This window comes from Aythya marila (assembly GCF_965140915.1).
Source record: "Aythya marila genome assembly, chromosome: 4".
Lineage (NCBI taxonomy): Eukaryota > Metazoa > Chordata > Aves > Anseriformes > Anatidae > Aythya > Aythya marila.
Genome location: NC_139045.1, coordinates 2302623 through 2321330, shown reverse-complemented (window position 1 = coordinate 2321330; position 18708 = coordinate 2302623). Strand labels below are relative to the sequence as shown.

At 40.3% G+C, this 18708-nt stretch overlaps 1 protein-coding gene across 3 annotated transcripts in view; it reads right to left on the bottom strand.

Moving 5' to 3' along the window:
• LOC309877421 (bifunctional heparan sulfate N-deacetylase/N-sulfotransferase 4) overlaps positions 1-15996 on the bottom strand; it is a 107153-nt gene extending 91157 nt beyond the window's left edge. For all 3 annotated transcript variants that reach the window (XM_082758730.1, XM_082758732.1, XM_082758731.1), the window contains exon 1: positions 15866-15996. The gene's annotated coding sequence lies outside the window, so the exon portion shown is untranslated. The remainder of the gene's footprint in view (positions 1-15865) is intronic.
• Between the last annotated feature and the right edge of the window lie 2712 nt (positions 15997-18708).

The window sequence follows — 18708 nt, the reverse complement described above, 5'->3', positions numbered from 1 at the left end:
CCATGCAACTCAGAGGCAATTAAAACTAACAAAACAAATAGCCCATGCTGCTCTATGGATTTTAAAAAGAATTAACATCTGTCTGAATTATTTATATTGTTTACCTATTGGAAGAATGTGAGACTGTAAACAATGGATGATTTTTGAACTGCTAGGTGGAAGAACCTTTTTCACAGCATACGCTTGTCAGTTGACATCTCCTTGTCTATTAATTTGAATTATTATTTTGAATTTTTATTCCGAAAACTACTCAATCTTTACATGAAAAACTATAAAAAGCTTGCAAGAAAGGTATTGAGGAAACTTGTCTACCAGATATATTTTATGACTCTGGCATAGAGTTCTAAGGAAACTCTTGGTTGTTTCAGTTCAGGATTTAAAAAATACAAGAAAAAGCTTTACTGGTGCTCTAAGTGTGTGTGTGTGTGTGTGTGTGTGTGTGTATATACACACACACATATTGCTTTCCTAGTATTCGAACTATACTGCTTTGGAGAGTTGATCGAGCAGTTGAACAATTGCTGAAGTAACTGTGAATTAAGAACTCTGTGAGAGACTTGCTCTTTCTCTGGCTGTTTAAGAAAAAGGAGTTTTTGCTGAGACCAGTTGCAATTTTGCCAGAAATCAGTTTTTATCTGCTTTACCTTTGTCAGTCAGAAGCTTGCTAGGAGATTCATATCTCTGTACTGTGGGCTACTCTGTCTGTCACACTGCTGTGTCATGTGGCAATTAGCGAAAAAGGTGAGCAAGGTGGATAGCTTATATGTGGAGAGAAATAAGAAGTGAGCAGAAGCAAGAAAAGTGCCCTGCATTTAGTAATACCTTGTGTGAAGGGAAAAACATAAAAGAAATGCAGCAATGACTAAGAAATTAAAACCATTCTGATAATTGTAAGAGAATTGCCGTATTGCCCCTCCAACCCCAATTCTTTTAGTGCTTCCCTCATCCTGCCGTTCTGTGTATACTTGTCAGGATCTCACTTCTTATTAAACCTCCAATTAAGATTTTATAAAAAGATAAAACCTGACCAAGTGAAGTGTTCTCTGTGAGGCTATGCTTCAGTTTCAGTGACGTTGATGAGTCACTCAGCCTGACTCTGAGGGTTTATCGGATCAGGAGAACTGCTCTCTCTGCGAAGGACAGCCTTGCTGGGCGTGTAATCTCCCCACAAAACAGCTAATTGCAGCAAGCTTTGGTTTTCTTAGCATGAGAGATGTGGGTATTTTGAAACAATAATTAACCCCTCCCTGTCCCCGGACTTTGCATCTTCTCCTTTCATCACTAGAGGGCAATATCTTCTTGGTTTTTGCCTGACAGCACCTGCTCTCACCTCAACTCAAAGAGCAAATAGCCCTGTGCTCGTACCCTTTCCAGAAGGGTCTCAGAAATCATCGAGGCATATAAAACACTTTAATTAAGACACTTATATTCTTATGTTTAATAAATATAGTAAAAATAAACAGGTTTTTTGTTCTAAGAAATCTGCTGCTAAATTGCATTGAATACTTACCAAATGTCTCAGTCAACAGCTGTAGCACAAGAGGAATTGCATGTGAGGAGACCTAAAATTGCACGTTTATCCTCACTGTTCTGTCCTACTGGATCTCTTGTGTGCTAGCATTTCAAGGTGTCACTTGAACCAGTTCTTCACGATTACTATTGCTTTTATTGCTAAAATATGAAAAGCCCCTGACTTTATACTAGACAAATGTTTATCCTACATTAGTTAATACAAATAATGCTAAAAATATCTCCTACTTATCTTGAATAGTTTATAGTACCTAGTTATATAGATGACTACATCTGTTCAGTGTGGATGTTATAGCAAGAACAAGTATTCACAATTATCTAGGTGTGTAATATTAAGATTGATAAGAAATTTGAACTTGCACATGGGAACATGGAATTGGAGCAGATCCCCTTTTAAATTGTGCATTGTGTTTGAACTGCTCAGTTGAAGTGGTTATGTTGTTCAGTAAAAAAAAAAAGTGTGAAATAATTAAAGTTTATGAAAATAAATCAGCTATATTAGCCATTAGTGGGACATTTTCCAAGGCATAACTGGAAGTTAAGTGCTGTTTGTGCCTTTGAAACTCTCCCCCATAAAGTTCAACAGCTTTATATTCACTCAAATTCAAACGTTAGAGTATTTTTGTGCTATATTAATTTGAAAACATGAAAATAGGCCATCTTTTGTAATTATCATTGCTAATGTAGTTTCATTCTAGAAACCAGTGTTTGAGGTCACTGGTCAGAACTCAATGACTCTTTAGGGGCAAAGTCTACAGCTGGATACACTTGGTCAAGGAATTCAGGTTACAATCATTCAGACTTGGTCCTGTAGTGGATTTCTGGCTTGTGTTTAGCAGACATCCTAGACATTTCTGTTGTACAGAAATGGTACAATTCTGTTGTGATGTCTTAGACATCTGCAGGAAGTGTAATTTTTTTTTAAATTAAAGCAGCCAAAGGAAAACAGAAGTTTTTTTTTCTTTGTTTGTTTGTTTGTTTGTTTTAAATATCTGCCTCTTTTCTAAATAATACTTGCTGCTTCCTCATACAAATGCATCTGATTAAAGCGTATTGATACCAAAGATGATTGGGAGATCAGGGCTCAACAGCTGAAAAATGGTAGCACTGTAGTGAAAAGAAACAACCTCTTATTAACACCATATGCTAGCACTGTATCAGGAATTAAAGCTGACTCTCTCATGGCCCAGTTTCTGAATATGGACCTTCTCAAAGTGCACTGATTTTTAATAAGCATTTTGACCAAACTGGGTGCAACTAGTTGATAGGGAAACACAGACATTGTGGAATGCAGCTACATACTGCAAAGGCAGATAGCTATTAATTGCTAATGACGGATCACTGTAATAATGAAGTTATTGCTTGGATGAATAAAAACAATTTGATTAAGAATGAGAGTTGCTGCTTTGCATTATCAGGAGAAATATGTGATACGTGAGTGGCCTGGTGCAGGCATGAGGACAGCAGCAGGTGTCTGATGCTCGGGCTGCCAGCCTGGGCAAAGGGCAGGGAGAGCACTGCCTCACAGGGCTATCAGCTTGTATCCTGTCCTTGTAGCTAGGCTAAGGATCTAGTTGGCTTATGAAAAGTGGAAATCTTGGTTAACACCAAATAAATGGATGTTTTTATCCATGTTGTTGATTGACTGAATAGGCTTCACATCTGTAACAGGTTAAAAGTGTGTTCCTGACTACAGGCCTATGTAGAAGAGCAGTGCAATCACTGCAATATGGTAATTTCTGGCTGCCACTCTGTGCCAGTGCAATGCTGCATGCAATGCTCTGTGGGTAACTCATCTGGAAACAGGCTGGGATCTCCTCTCATCGTATTCCAGTATAAATCAGAAGTCATTATGTCTTTATTTTCTATATATAAAACTTCCCTTTAGGCTAAAAAATTAATGTAAACTTTCTTCCTTTCCTTCCTTTCCAAGCTTATATGACTCTTGCTATTTGTTAGCAGTCTAATGACCCATGGTACTGACTTACTACTCCTTACTGCTCATTCAACACAGAAACAAGAAAACAGATTTGAATGAAAAATGACTCCTGTTGACCATTAGCAAAATGTAAGGTTTCTGTTCACTGTGGAGAGAGAATAGACTTTTTTCTTGGATTTCCAAGAGACTTCTTGCTAAGTTCATGAAACTTTGGTTCTTGAAAGATAATTTTTCAAGCTTAATCAAGTTACAACATGTTTTGTGTGACCTCTTAGCTCCCATATGCATTGATGCTGGCTGCTCTTGGCTTGTCATATGTCTTTATAAAATGTTTTCACCTGAGGTAGGGATAGCTCAGCTGGAAAAAGGTGCTGCAGTTCTGACTTTGTTCTAACTTTGATAACCTCAGAATGGAGAGCTCTCCCTACCTAGCACCTTCATCTCTTTTGTTTGGTTTCAATTCAAAATAATCTGTAAGTTGCTTTTGTTTGTTTGTTTGTTTTTGTTTGTATTCTCCAGTATTTTCAGAAGTATTTGATCAGTCTATTAAGTCTCTCAAGGTCTTGGGCACCGCAGGATGTTTCTGGGCCCAGGCTCCCTCAGGCTGCATGTGCTGTGTGTGTAGACCTCTGGTGGCTGGTCTGCTGAGAGAGCCATGCAGGGGCTGGGCAGAGCCAGCTAAAACGGCAGAAGGGGCATGGGAGAAGGCCTTAGGTAGGGTTTGGTGGTTGGCACATGAGAAGGGACATGTGCTCCACCAGTCGGCTGGCTGAAGTCTGATCTGCTTGCCTGCAGGCTTGGTCTGCAGCCTTGGATTGTGGGGTGTGCCTGGTGGTAGTCCCTGAGATGGTGGTCTGCCTCGGGAAGAGGTGGAGGGACTGTGAAGCATCTGGGAGTCCGAGAGTGTAATACATCAGTGGTGCTCTGCCCTTGATGGTATACACAAGCTGGCCTGGCATGGACATGACTAAGGCAGGTCTGGTGTCTGATCTGCATCCAGATACAGGCAGCATCTGGAGGGGTACCGAGGAGTGGAAGGAAACTAGTACTACACAGAGCTGTAAAAGGAGCCCGTTTGTTCTCTCAGCTTCCATTACAGAACAGATATGAGGCTCTGGGTGTGGTAGATGAGGGGTGTGAAGAGGTGTAAGAAGGGGTATCCATGCAAGTTCTCCTACCAACGCCCAAATCAACAGGCCCCCTCCTCATAGCAAGTAAAGCAACAAGACCAGCACTGTGAAGAAACAGCAGCAAATTACATTCTCAGGTGACTCCCTCCTGAAGGGAATGGAGGCTCCCTTCTGCAGACTGGGCCCTCTTCACAGAGAACTTTGCTACCTCCCCAGGGCTCGGATTGGAGAAGTCAACAAGTATGATTTTGAGCTTAGTACAGCCTTCAGATTATTACCTACTCTTGATCTTTTATGTGGGAACCAATGATGTCATGACAAGAAGTCTGAGGTTAGTCAAAGATTTCAAGACACTGGGAAGATGGCTAAAGGATTCACTAGCACAGGTAGTGTTTTTCTCCATTCTCGCTAATGGGAAGAGATGGAAAGAAACAGGTGAACCCAGGTCATTACTTCCTGGCTCCAAGACTTTTGTGTCTGCCAGAATTTTGGGTTTTATAATAATTTTAAGAGGATCAGTTGCCTTCATCCTGTTGGGAGACTTCAACTTCCAAGATGTTGAATGTCATATTTCATGATATTCCCAGTTTACAAGTGTAAATGCCAAGTTCTGCACCTGGGAGAGAGTAATTCTGGACACAGGTGAAGACTGGGAGATGAGTGGCTGGAGAGCAGCTGTGTGGAGAGCTGCTCTCCTTGCAGGTGGTAGTTGACAGTAGGCTCTATGAATTAGCAGTGTGCCCTAGAAACCAAGAGGGCAAATCACAGTTTGGGGGTGCATTAAACACAGCACAGCCAGATGGTCAAAAGAGGTCGTTTTTCCACTCTATTTAGCTTTGGAGTGGCTTCACCTTGAGTATTTTGTGCAGTTCTGGTCTTCGTGACATAAAACAGATGTTAAGATATTTGAAAGTAAAAAAGGATGCTAAGATATTTGAAAGTGTCCAGAGAAAGGCAACAAAGCTGGGTTTAAAAAAAAAAAAAAAGTTGGAAGGCATGTCCTGTGAGGAGAGGCTGAGGGCAGCTGGGTTGTCTAGTCTGGAAAAAAGGAGGCTGAGAGGCAACCTCACTGCTCTCTGCAACTTCCTGAGGATAGGACGTGGAAACAGAGGTGCTGATCTCTTCTTGGTAACTGATGGTAGAAGGCATGGGAATGGCACAAAGCTGCACCAGACCAGCTGTTAGGAAAAGTGTCTTTACCCTGAGGGTGGCCAAACACTGGAACAGGCTTCCTTAATAGTATACTTTAAGTTTTGGGTAGCCCTGAAGTGGTCAGCCAATTGGACTTGATGATCTTCATAGGTCCCTTCCAATTGAACTATTCTAACTACAGCGCACCTATAATATTGTGCGATTCCAGAAAGCAAAATGATGGCCCGAGGTTGAAGTGGGTAATCAGTGAATGAAAAGCAAAGATCTTGAAATACCTCAGCATACGCACTGAATGAAACTTAGCATGACCTTAGGCATGAAAGAATACTTGGAAACCAGCTATTTGACCCTTTTGATTTCCAAGGTTCTTTGGCTTTAAACTTTATTGGGTGAATTCAGAACTTGAAGCTTTGAAGAAAAAAATGCTCCCTGGCTGAAGGGCAGCTGTAAGCCTATTTGAAGATATTTTTACACATACATATTCTCATGTATGTGCACATGTGCAAACACCTCTTACCAAATATACATGGTAGCTGGGAAATGTGGTATAAAGAAATGCTTGGGGAGTCTCTAAACTCTTGTCTTGATAAAGTAGATAATGTGACAGATGCAAACTAATTCATGCAAAGCTAGCATTTAGTCTCACTGTAGGACTACCAAAGTTGGTTTATTTTTATCATGCTTAGTGTTGTTGAGTGTGATTTGAAGCATATTAATTGAGAGATTTTGTTTATTTTGGTGCTTTACTTGTCTTTTTACTAAGTAGGGGAATTGTGATTAGAGAGCCTGGTAATAATCATCTCTACTCCTTCCTTTTATGCTTTTGAAGATGTGCAGATAGCCACTGCTGATTCACCCCAAGTTCCGCCTTCTTTAACATATATGGTAGCTGTACTGTCATAACATAAAAGCAGACATATTTTGATCTCAATGTATGATCTGAAGTTGCTGACTTGCCAAGTATTTTTTCTTAAAGCTACTGGTCTAAAAATTATCAATAATCTCTGCTAATGAGACCCCCCACAGAGATATTCTATGTGAACCAGTGGGACACTTTTACAAATGTGCACTAGCGAGACTATAAGGATGGTAGGATGGATTGTTCTTTTGGCAAATCTTCCCTCATAGAATTTTTGTCTCCTTTGATTCTCCAGCCCATATGTAACACTTCATGTTGCTTAACTCCTGCTAGGAATTTCTATTCTAAGACTTACCTCAACCTCACTTCTGTCAAATGTTGCCCTGTGTTCAGCCTTGGCCCTGACTCATTAACTGCCAGCAGTCTAACAGTTTGGACCACCCAGAAATGCACATCAATATCCTTTATGTGATGTTTCAGTGACATGTTTTAGAACATACGTGGTTGCAATGTTTCTTTAAACTCTATTTTTTCATGAGTGTCTGGTATGAAAGCTCCTAGAAATCAGTGATATAATTATGGTCTTTGCAGAACCATAGGGTATGAAGGGGGGGGAACCTTTGTTTCCTGTTTTTTGACAGAGTAGCGCTGATCACCATTGCAATATGTATGTCTTAATGACCAGGTACACATTTTGTTCAGTTCTAAAAATGTCACATCGATATAATAATATATTACTACATCATAATATACATATAAAATATACATAGTATTTTGGTGTAATCGATCTGAAAACCTTAGATATGTGATAAGACCTCATTTAAAAAAAAAAAAAAATAACCTCCTTGCCTTCTCTGACATCTATTGGTCTTGCTTGATTAGTGGTAATAGTGTGTATCCCTTCTCACCTGTAATTTACCAAAATTCAAAACAAATATAGCATTATTCTTGGGTATAGGCCTGACTTATCCAAGGTCATTTGGCAGACCCATGGCTGAGCTGGAAACAATAGCCACTTGCTCTTACAAAATGCCCTCTTTCAACTGATAGTTTGTCTTTAACAACCCATGTGAGATCTGTAGAAAAGTAACTGTACTGCCAAGGGTGAAAACAAAGATTTTGAGATACAGACTGAATGTCAGAAGCTTACTGCTTAAGCCACAATGGTAGAGCCAAAATGTCATGGCAGAAAGTTGTGGTTGAAAATAGAGCTGATATTTCTATGCTCCAAAATTGTGTATGACCTACAGGATCAAGCCCTGGGAGTTGATTCTTTGCCTTCCAGTGGGATTAATAGAGAATACAGGTGTAATGAACATCCTATGATTGCGCTGGACCTTCTGAATGAAGCTGATGAATAACAGCAGGCTTTAAGTGTTTCCCTAAGACAGCCTGCAAAACACTTCTCCTGACCTGATGCAGCAAATCTGATCTCACTTGGTTAACAGCTCTTCATCACTTTTTCAATTCATAGTTTAATGCCTCGATGAAAGCCAATTTGAATTCATTTAAGTGTTCATATAAAACTTTTGTGAGATATTGTATCAGATGTTTTATTACGGTCCATCTATTCTGTTACTATTGTCTACTTTTATAAGGCTGTCAATTAGCAATGCAGTTTCAACAGAATGATTTGTGCTTTGAATTCAGCCGAGATAATATTTGTGCAATATAATGGCTTTCTAACTAGAACTCCTTGAAGTCAATCAATGCAATAATCAAACTCTGCACAGTTTTTGATAGGATATGAAAGTTAAGACACAAACAATATTTTAAAAAATATTTTTCTAAAATTCTATAATATTCTAAATAACTGCAGATCTGTATTTTGAAAATTTGCTGATTGTAAATTTGATTATTATAATAATATTTGAATATTATAATAATAAGATTATAAATTTGCTGGTTAGCTATTGAAACTTTACTTTTTGGAGGCTTCCTCCACAAAATAGATCAGAATTTCCCTTCTTAACAAAGAAAGAGTCACTTAGTCTACTTGGTATAGTCATAGGCTCTAGCTTACTTGAATATAAAGTTTTTAGCCTTTGTATATTTTTTTCATACTTAATGCTTTCCCTCATTTTCTGTTTTCTTATTGCTGTAATGGGACCTAGAAACATTGTCTTTCATATAGACAATTGAAATGTCTTGACCCTCATATCAATGACAAGATTTCACTAAACATTTTGTGGTGCCTGTATGCTGTCACAGGCACTAGTTTTGAGAAAGTCTGATGTGGTCACACCTGTGCTAGGTACGGGGAGGCCACTAACTTACTTTGGGAAGACTATTGCTGTCATATAGTAATGATCTGTTACTCACTGCAAAGGAAGTCTATTTAAACCCAGATAACAAAGACTTCATACTTAAATCCTTAGAGCAGCACATTTACCATGTGAAATTTAAACAGTGGTTTATTCTAAGTTTATTCAAGCCAGGTTCCAGACAGGCAGAGGAAGTTCTCAATCTCCAGTTACATTAATAACAGCTTGCCTATATTTATTCTTTATGTAAATTCTATTGGAGTTCCCTCTCCCCATCTTTCTCCTTGCTTTCTGAAGGGTTTTATTATTGAGAGGATTTTGTAGAAAATAGGTAGCATGGTCAGTGAGCTAGAGCAAAAGCAAATCTTTCCTGGAAGATCACTGAAGTAGTAGAGCAAGGATATGTGTAGCCAGGGACTCTCCTTGCACCTCCCAGATGGCTGGGAGTCTGGATCTTGTCCCAGCAGCCTCTGAGAGCAAATGTGTGGATGGGAGCATCATCTAAGCCATCGGCACTGGCCAGAGGTGTACAGGCTAATGTGGGTAAGCAAGAGTCAGAAGATTTTGGTTCTTTTAAACTTTTTAAATTCTTTTAAAGTGGAGAGAACAACTTTTTTTTTTTTTTGGGGGGGGGGGAACCAATTATGGCTGGACTTATTACTGTTGTCAGTAAAACTAATCTAGGTAGAGAAACTTCACATACTAAAAGTATTACAATGCCCAACAGACTATTTTTTGCTTTAATGTATTTAAGTAATTCAGACACTGCCAAGCAGACAAGATAGTCCAAGAAAACCTTATGGAAGATGTTAATACAAGTTCAACTTCAAAAAAAATCTTGAAATGATTGCATAGGTGCTGTTTGCATATGCAGAAAGAAAATGTGGTGAGAAGACAAGACTCTGAAGTGTTGAATTCTGTCTTTGCCACTGGTATCACGTATTGCCCTCTGGGACTTTTTCAGTATTACAGCTTTCCCACCTATTAGCTTGCAAAATTTTCTAAGATGATTCATGTCTGTTTCAAGTGTATATAGTGTGATTATTACAGACAGTTCATTTAGGAAACTCAGGGCAGAATTTGTAGTTTCATGTGTACATGCCAATGTATTACAGTGCTTGCTTCCTTTACCTTATTATTATTTGTACCCTGACTTAATTTCCCAGTTTCTTTCATTGTTTGGTGGTACTTCTGAGAGAAGCCACTTTCAGTCAACTAGAAGAGTTCTTCTGAGATTACCGATGTCATCTGTAACCTATAGATACTGATTTTCTTCTGGTTCCAAACAGAAACAAATTATTCTTTTTTTTATTCAAATTCTTCAAACAAGTTATTCTTTGTTTTGTCTAGATAAAGCTGAATTTAGAAATGGCACCAGTAGGATAAGGGTCCTACTTGGGAATTCAAAGGACTTTTTTTGTTGAGTCACAATAAGCTCACAGACTGGAACTAGAACTAATACCATTAGAGTTATTTGATAGAATACAGAGGCTTTGACTAACCTGTTTTTTGAAAAATCTCTACCTATCAAACTACTGAGTCATTAACTTATTTTTGGAGGAGGAAAAAAACAATTCAACAACGGCAGAAAATCTAATCAGTAATGTAAATCTTTCTACCTGAATATACTGCCACTGCACCAGGCTAGGATTACGGTTTTGTTTCTTCATCTATTTTCTTTTATGGATTGGGCTTTTCAGTATGTATCTCCAGGATGCATCTTGAAAGAGGAAATCCAGCCTGGCACTTTGAAAGGGACTTCCCTTATGAAAGGTACTTTTAAGCCAACAAAATCATGTCCTGAATGTAAGTTTTGCATGAAGGAAAATATTTTCCATGAAGGAGAAAGTGCTTTCTGAGCTGCTTTTAGTTAAAAATCTGAATATGTGGAAGGACTGCTGCTGACTCATGCTGGCATGTAGATGTCCTTATCTCCAGACCTGATAAGGAGTTAGTCTTGTTAGTGTCTGAGTTTAAGCTGGGGCCTGGACACAGTATTTTGATGTGCACAATGCTTGCTTCGCAGATAGCACATACCATGGAGATACCCTGATCTTTAATTGTGATTTTTTTCTGGTACAAATTGAACTACATAATGAACTAATTGAATTACCTGTAGGGGTCTACAGGTAATTTAGAAACAGTGAGATATGGGGACACAAGGCTCATCAGTAGATGTTCTGGAATCACCGCTTTAGTCAGCAACAAGTTAGACCTTAGGATGGAGGAAAGGTTGCTTTATCAACTCAAAACGCACCTGGACCCTTAGCTGCTGATGGTATTTATTGGCTTTTACATTGCCTTGTGCACTAAGGGATTGCAAACTGTGCACACCTATGGTCCCACTATTGACAATGCAATCGCATTGGGTAGAACAGTGAAACCATTTGAAATGTCACAACAAACTAATAATGAATTAAAATGCCCTAGCTCGTTATACCAGTGATTTAGGTAAGCAGAATGTAGGTAGCATGGCACAAATGTCAGGGTAGATGGTCCTATGTCTTTATTAAAAAATAAAAAAATAACACAAAACAAAATTTGAGGGCTTTCAAATCAAAAGTGACCAGTAAGTTTAATTCCTGTATCTTACCCAGGAGCCCAGACACTACTATATTTTCCTACTATGTCTAAAAAATTCTATGAAACACTGACCACCTGCCTTCCCCTTTGTGGTTTAGGGGGTGATAAGTGTCCGAATGAGGAAAAATAAATTAATTCAAAGAATACCCTGAAGCTCTGGAGCTTGAGCTCTCTCCTTTTCACAAAATATGGGTCCCATGATACAGGGAAAGGATGGTGGATAAAGCATCCCCTAAACTAGAACATAGGTGGGTGCGTATTTCATGACAGACTGTTTTAACTTTCTAAACAGTAGCCTATTTTATGACCAGCAGTTGCTATTAATTATTTAGCAGAACACTTATTTATACACTAAGAGCTAAATGCAGTCCTTTCAGTGGCAGCCTGGTGGAGCGCGGGTTGAAATCCAGAGCTGTGGATAGTCCTTCAGGAGGATATGTCTCATGCAGTTTCACTCAGGGAAGAATCCCTTTGCCGTCTGCTGTGTGTCTCTGATGATATATAAGCATGGGAGATTAAAACCTAGCCATTAGTAAAACTCTATAGCTGCAGGTGCAGCTGGGTGTCTGATGCTCATCTCAGCTTGTGACCACTTAGGGCCAAAGTTGCACAATTGTCCTGCCTGAAATTCTCCAACACTAACCTTGCTGGTGGCCCAGCTGCGGTTTGGCTATACTGTGGTCTGTAACAAATGCTTCTGTAACAAATGTAACAAAAGCTATATGTAAATGTTTTTAAATTGCTGTCTACGTTACACCGACGGTATTGGGGCTGCTCTTCAGACTTCAGAATACCTTGCTGTAGCAGGTTTTGAGGGAGGGAAGAAACTTGTATGACAAACACTGTGTGATGTGAAGGAGGTAAGAGGAATACTTGGGTCACAAGAAACAAACCGGAAATTCAGCAGGCTTTCTCCTAGTCAAGCAAGTAAATTGAATACGGCTTTTATTTCATCTCCCAAGTAAGAAGAGGGAGCCCCTTTCTTCTTGCTATTTTTCATAAAAGAAGCCCAACCTACGCTGACTTCTCTATTTGCTCTAGTTCCACAAAAGACATCCCTGCAGCATTGGAGGGAGGATTAATTTCCTCTGATTGCCTGTACTTGAGGAAAGCAGCTGTGACCCTTCCTGTAGCCAGGGAGAAGGAAATGGTTTTAATACTTCTCTGCTCCTTGCAGATCAAGTTTAAAACATCTCATCACAATATATTACTTCTGGTGCCAATGTGTTTTCTTCATTCAATACTGACACGGTTTCTACACTGTTGTGCTGTTGCCATGTGATTCTGGTAGCATTACTGTTTAGGTAAAATATTATTCATTTTCTATAGCAACTGCTAATTTCAGAAGAATCTGTGATTTCATTGTAATTATTATTACTGACAATAGTTGTAATAAATGTTTTGGATTGACGTGCGTAGCTTACATTTTCTTCCAGCAGCTGATTTCTTTTATAATTCAAACAATTTTTCAAATTTAAATGTTGACATAGATAAAATAAATTCCTTATTTTTTTATTTTGCATTCTTCTGCTTGGCTTCCACTCCATGTGGGGCATAACTTTAACATCTCAACAGGGAGAAAAGAGCCTCGTTGCTGTGATATGACTATTCTTTTGCCTTTCTTGAAATGTGAGACAAGACACTTTAATGCTCCAAGCAAACTCTAGCACAGAGACTGCCCTCCTCCTTCTCATGTAGTACTGCCCCTGGGTGCTGGCTCCTTGCTCTGCTCCATCTGCTCTGGTCCTCAACTTCCTCCCAGACCTGAGAAGAAGGAATCTGTTCAGCCACCACCTTACACTCTACTCCTCAATCCTTGCAGGCTGTTTCACAACAGGGCTCCCCTCACCTTGGAAAGTGTGGAGAGCCCTCAGCACATCTTTAGCTCTGTGCTCTGTTTCTGATATGACTCCACAGGCTAGGGAAATCACATCTTTCTGCACAATGCAGTTACCTTTTCTTTCGGTCATCCAGACCCCAGCCTGATGTGCTTTGCTGCTCATAGTCTAGTGTTTGTTTTGCTCAGAAAGGTCCCTTTGCAGGTATGGAGAGTAGTTTCTTGGATGTGCCTAAAATGCTGAAGCATTATTAAAGCTTTGCAAAGCAAACATCTGTGTGTACATGCAGCTGAAGCTCAGCTAGCGCTATAGACATAAGGGCTTGCAAATCAAAACTGTTTGTGGGCTAAATCAGATTTGGAACATTTATTTATTTATTTTTGTTAAAAGATTTCCTCCTTTATTGCTTGTAGAAAAATCAAATGAGAAACATTTATTTCTGGTGGATAAGGTTAAATGTCATACTTTTTTTCTGTTTATCTGAAAACAGTCATGACTTTGTGGTAACTCATCAGCATTTTCTTTGATCAATATTGCCCGGAGTTTGCAATATGTGGCCATGTTTTCCTTAAGCTATCTTATTATACCCCTAAGAATTCCTGTACAGTAAGGCTTCAAAAAATAATCTTTACTATTAGCATATTTCCTGTCCCCCCACTCATACTGAATGATAGTTGAACTCCAGAGCTCGTGATTCTCTGCATGCTGCCAAAACAGCTAAGTGTGATCAGTGCCATTACAAAGAGCAATGTAACAGCTATCACAGCCTCTAGACATCCATAAAGTTTTAATATGACTTCCAGAACTTTATAGTGTGAGTTAACAAGGTGTTCAGGCAGAAGTGTCTATATACTTGTATGCACATGCAGGTGGCCAGTGACTGGAGCATAATACTCTGTTCTTAAAGCTAATACTTCTCATTAGATCTCTTCCAATAAAGAGGAAGATAGAGCATCATCCCTGTAACCTCACAGAAAACAGTGGTGTCAACAAGAAATCAAGCTACTCTTGCTTTCATTTCTGAGGCTTTCAGATACAAGGCATTTATTATGAATCAAAAATGGCCCTGCTCTGAGGAAATGGCACAAAAAAACTAATACACAGTCTTAAACTTCTGCATGGAGCAATGCCATTAGGAACATCTAATCTAATTGAGCTCGTCATATTATTTGGATTGATAAGGTTCAGAAGAAAACTGAAAGCCAAGAATTTCCTTAGTTAAATGTGACTTGGCATTTTCCCCCATGCTCTTCTTTAGAACAGCATTTCAGAAAGCAAATCAGACAGTGCAGCTTGGCTGATGGTAAAATGTGCATGATGAAAGTATGCAGACATGATTGGGCAAGACAGGGAAGCACCTGGCAGTACTGCCAACTGTGTAAACTTTATGAGCAAGGAGACTCTGATATTCTTCCCCAAGCTGAACATCTTTTAGCAGAACGATCATCATTTAAACAATACTGAAGAAACTGGATGAAAATTACTGGATGCTATTTTTCTTTGGCTCTGATAACCTTCAGAGTACTGAGGTAGAAAAGGCAGAATAAGCTGTTACACAGGATAGGCCAAATTCTGAAACATGTATAAACAGTGAGGGGGAGTCTGATCAATGGGATTAGGAGCTGCAAAAGTTTTTTTTTTTTTTTTTTTTTTTTTTTAAAAAAAAAAAAGGTAAATTCCCCAGGGAAAAGAGAATTAAGAATCATGGCTTCTGTATGTATGTATGGTTACACCACAGTAGTACTTGTAGAAAGAGATTTACTTAGCCATCTCTAAACAATTCTCCTTTGAATGTTTATTCCCAGCAGCAATGACTTGGAGTCAGTGTGTCAGCCGTAAGATAAAAGCGCTGTGTTGCCTCTGTGGTCTGACTGTAGTAATCTGAGGAATAAATGCTGATTTCTTTGCTTTACCTCTTTCTACTTGACGTGTTCCCTGCTTCCATGCCACAAATGATCATGCCATTTTAAAAACGTTGCTGATGGATGTTGTTTGGAAACTAAACTGCTGGAACAGAGCAGACCTGCATGTCTTGGCTTCCTCACACTACAGTTACTCTTACTTTAAACAGTGTATGTTTACTATGTACCCATAGTAAGCATTAAAATGACAATGTGAAAGCACTTGTTTTGCTTAACTTTGACTGCTAGATGGTAGCAAACAAAAACAAACTGTATGGAGCAGACTAAAGAACTACAACCTTATTTTTCTTTTTCCCTGTCACCTAACTTCCAGTACTCTAACTTCGGTGCTCTTTCACATATTTTGGCAGACAACTGCCTCAGCGTACATCCATCTATTTACATCCAGGGCACTTGCATACAAACAGGGCAAAGATTGCAAACTTTGAAAAAAATCCTTTGAATGCCAGGCTGTAGGCAGCTTTCTGAAGTACTTGCTGTACACAGATAGGTTCTAGGCAGACTATTTTACGCTCCGTAGGTATCATACCTGTTCAAGAGCTGTTCTCTTGTATCCAAGTACATGTACTGTCTGTACAGTAGCACCAACATGCACCCAGAAGTACAGGCTAACGTAGCAATACATGCAGAAGCTGAAGAATAGCTTACCTAGAGAAGAATTTCTCTTCCTAGTGTGCAGGAGAGAGACATCTGCTATTCGGATCTTCTCCCATGGCTCCAGGTAAACTAGAGAGAGTTTGAAATTGATAGCAGCTGTCTGAGCGGCATCCCGGGAAGGCTCCTCTTGCTCCAGCCCTAGAAACTGAACTCTGCCGGCACAGTCACATCTCATTTATACACAGGCTGTCCTTTTCCAAACAAGCAGCCAGCTGGAATGATTCAAACCTCTGCTCAGCGCACTGTTAAAATGCAGCTTCCTTCTCGGGCATGGGGATTACACCAGGGAGCAGCCGGAGTACAGCAAAAAGGCTGCGGGAACTCTTTAATCACGCGAATACCAGCTGCTCCTGTTACTACTGCCGCTGCCGCCGCCGCGCCTCCTGTTTGCTGTAGTCAGCCTCCCTCTCCCTCATCTGCACGAGTATCGAGGCGGCTTCGCAGGGCGGTGATTGGCAGAAGCAGCCAATTCCTCCCGCTGATCAACCCCGAGACTTCCAAGGACTCGGAGCTGCTCTGATGCTACGCCGGCGGCGGGAGGCTTCACGCAAGGCCGCCGCGACGGAGGCTCATTCGGAGATGAGCCGCGTCCCCCTCGCAGCGCCGTGATTGATGAGGCGCTCCCCGAGGATTCGCATAATCTGTCATTGTGTAGTTGGACCACCTCTCCTCCCGCCCAAAATGCGGGAGGAAAATGCTGCTCGCTTGCCGCTTCCGATTTCACAGCCGGAGCTTGCAGCTGACAGCCTGGGAAAAAGGAAAAGTTGAAAGAGTCGTTTTGCTGGAGGGACAGGGAGTGCTCCAGGCAAGTGTGTGAAGGGAACCCCCAGATCCCCATCCCCAAATGCTAAAGGAGGCTCCAGAAAATCACGTTACCACAAGGTGTCTTGGTTCATACTCTTGCTGGGTCACTGATAAGATCACCTGGCAAAACAAAGGTGGTTTTTCATGCAACAGTGCAGCATGACCAAAATTAAGCAAAGGTCACCTAGTAAGCTGGTTACAAATGATCTTGCTGATACCACCTTTGGGTGGATTCCAGCAAACTAGTGGCACTTGAAACTGCAAAGCATTTTTTTTCTGATGTATGCAACGCAAATTCCACCTATTTGTTGCATAATTTCTTGTTAAAATACTTTCTCTTCCAGCTAAAGCTGAAACCTACACCCCCAGCCAAGACACAGGATTGTTATGCAACTTTCTAGGGTGAAATTATATTATAGAGGAAAACCTGAACACTTCCTATGTTAAAAAAAAAAAAAATAAATTAGATTTGATAGCAATCTAATTTTCAGTTTTTGCCAGCTTGACACCTTTCACTCCCAAACTGTTCTTTGTACGGTACACCTCAGAATTGAAATTCAGCCAATTCTGTGCGACAAATGTGAGGAGAAAATAGTTTTGTTCAAGGAGACTGGAACAAACCCATTCTGAGATGATGAATGATGCTGTAAACTCAGATTTGAATCATAGGAGGGTCAGCTCAACCTTTCATGTTTCCAAAATAGTGTAAATAAATGGTGTTCCATGAATTTTACCATTTACATCCTTCAGCTGGGGCCTTCTGCATGAAGAGCTATTTACTCCATGTGAATATCCAAGATTCGAAGATGGTAGATACTCCTGACTGGGGACTAATTTATTCCTTCTGGCTAAACTAGAAGCTCAGATAAAATTAAAATTCAAAGTATGTCTGAGTCATTTCCTGCAATTTCTAATTACAAAAAGCACTCACTGGGGTCTTTTTAATATTCCTCACACCTATGTCTGATTCTGGATTTGGGATTTATTTTCCAAATTATTGTTGGGAAGGTCAGGAGTTGGGTTCTTATTCGACCTGGCTGGTGAGCAGGTGCCTCCTTGTATCCTGTGTGAACACTGAAACTTCAGCCAGGCAATAAACCACGATCTCTGGTTCAAGTTAGGGATTCTTTTGCCAGCATTAAGAGTTGTGGTGCAATGGGGTGAAACCCACAGGAAAGTGGGAAATTCCTATTAATAATCTTGCTGCCACGGTTGCATGAGAAGAAAGCCTGGTGATGTTTATTCCTCTTGCTACCTGTCTGCTGGGCTCTCAGCTATGCTCAGAGCATCAGAGGCATCTCTGTGAGCGGCCAGGCTTTGCTGCAGGCACGGATGCATGGCAGGATGGCTGCCAGCTGCTGCCAGATGTGGCAGGAGCAGCGGTCTGCCCCTTTGAAGCTGCAGCGTGCCAGCGGGGCTGCTGCTGCAGATGCTCCCAGGGCAGGCCAACAGCCAAGTGGTTATGCATCTCATTGGCAGTGTATTTTAATTCAGATGCTAAAGTCGCTCTTTGATCTTAAAGCCTTGGCTTAATGGGGTGCACCACTAGATGAATTCAACATGAAGAAGTGTGGCTGTTGATTTGCACTGCCTCAGTATCCGCTTGCTTGGCTGGAGATTCGTTTTATAGCGGAGCATCAGGTGACTTACTGCAGTTTCTTGCCAGGGTTTGCCCTTATTAGCAATGTACAGAAATCAGCTGGCAGAATTGCTCCCATTCTTTGTGCAACCAGAAAAGCGCACTAACTCGGGAAAAAGGCAGTGTACCACTTGCGTTTTCACTTCTCTCTCCTTGGGGTAGTACTGAGATGTGAACGTGTCTTGCTCAGATACAAATGTGCTCTGGTGTTGTTCCCTAGGATGTCCTTCCAATCATGATATCATTTTCAAGTTCTGCTTTAGGGAAAAATATCCCCCCACCCCCCCCCCCCAAAAAAAAAATAAAAATAAAAATAGGCCAGCAAGAAACAGAAATGAAATATGGGTGGAGAGAGAGAGTAAAATGAGGTAAATTTTAATAATGAAGTACC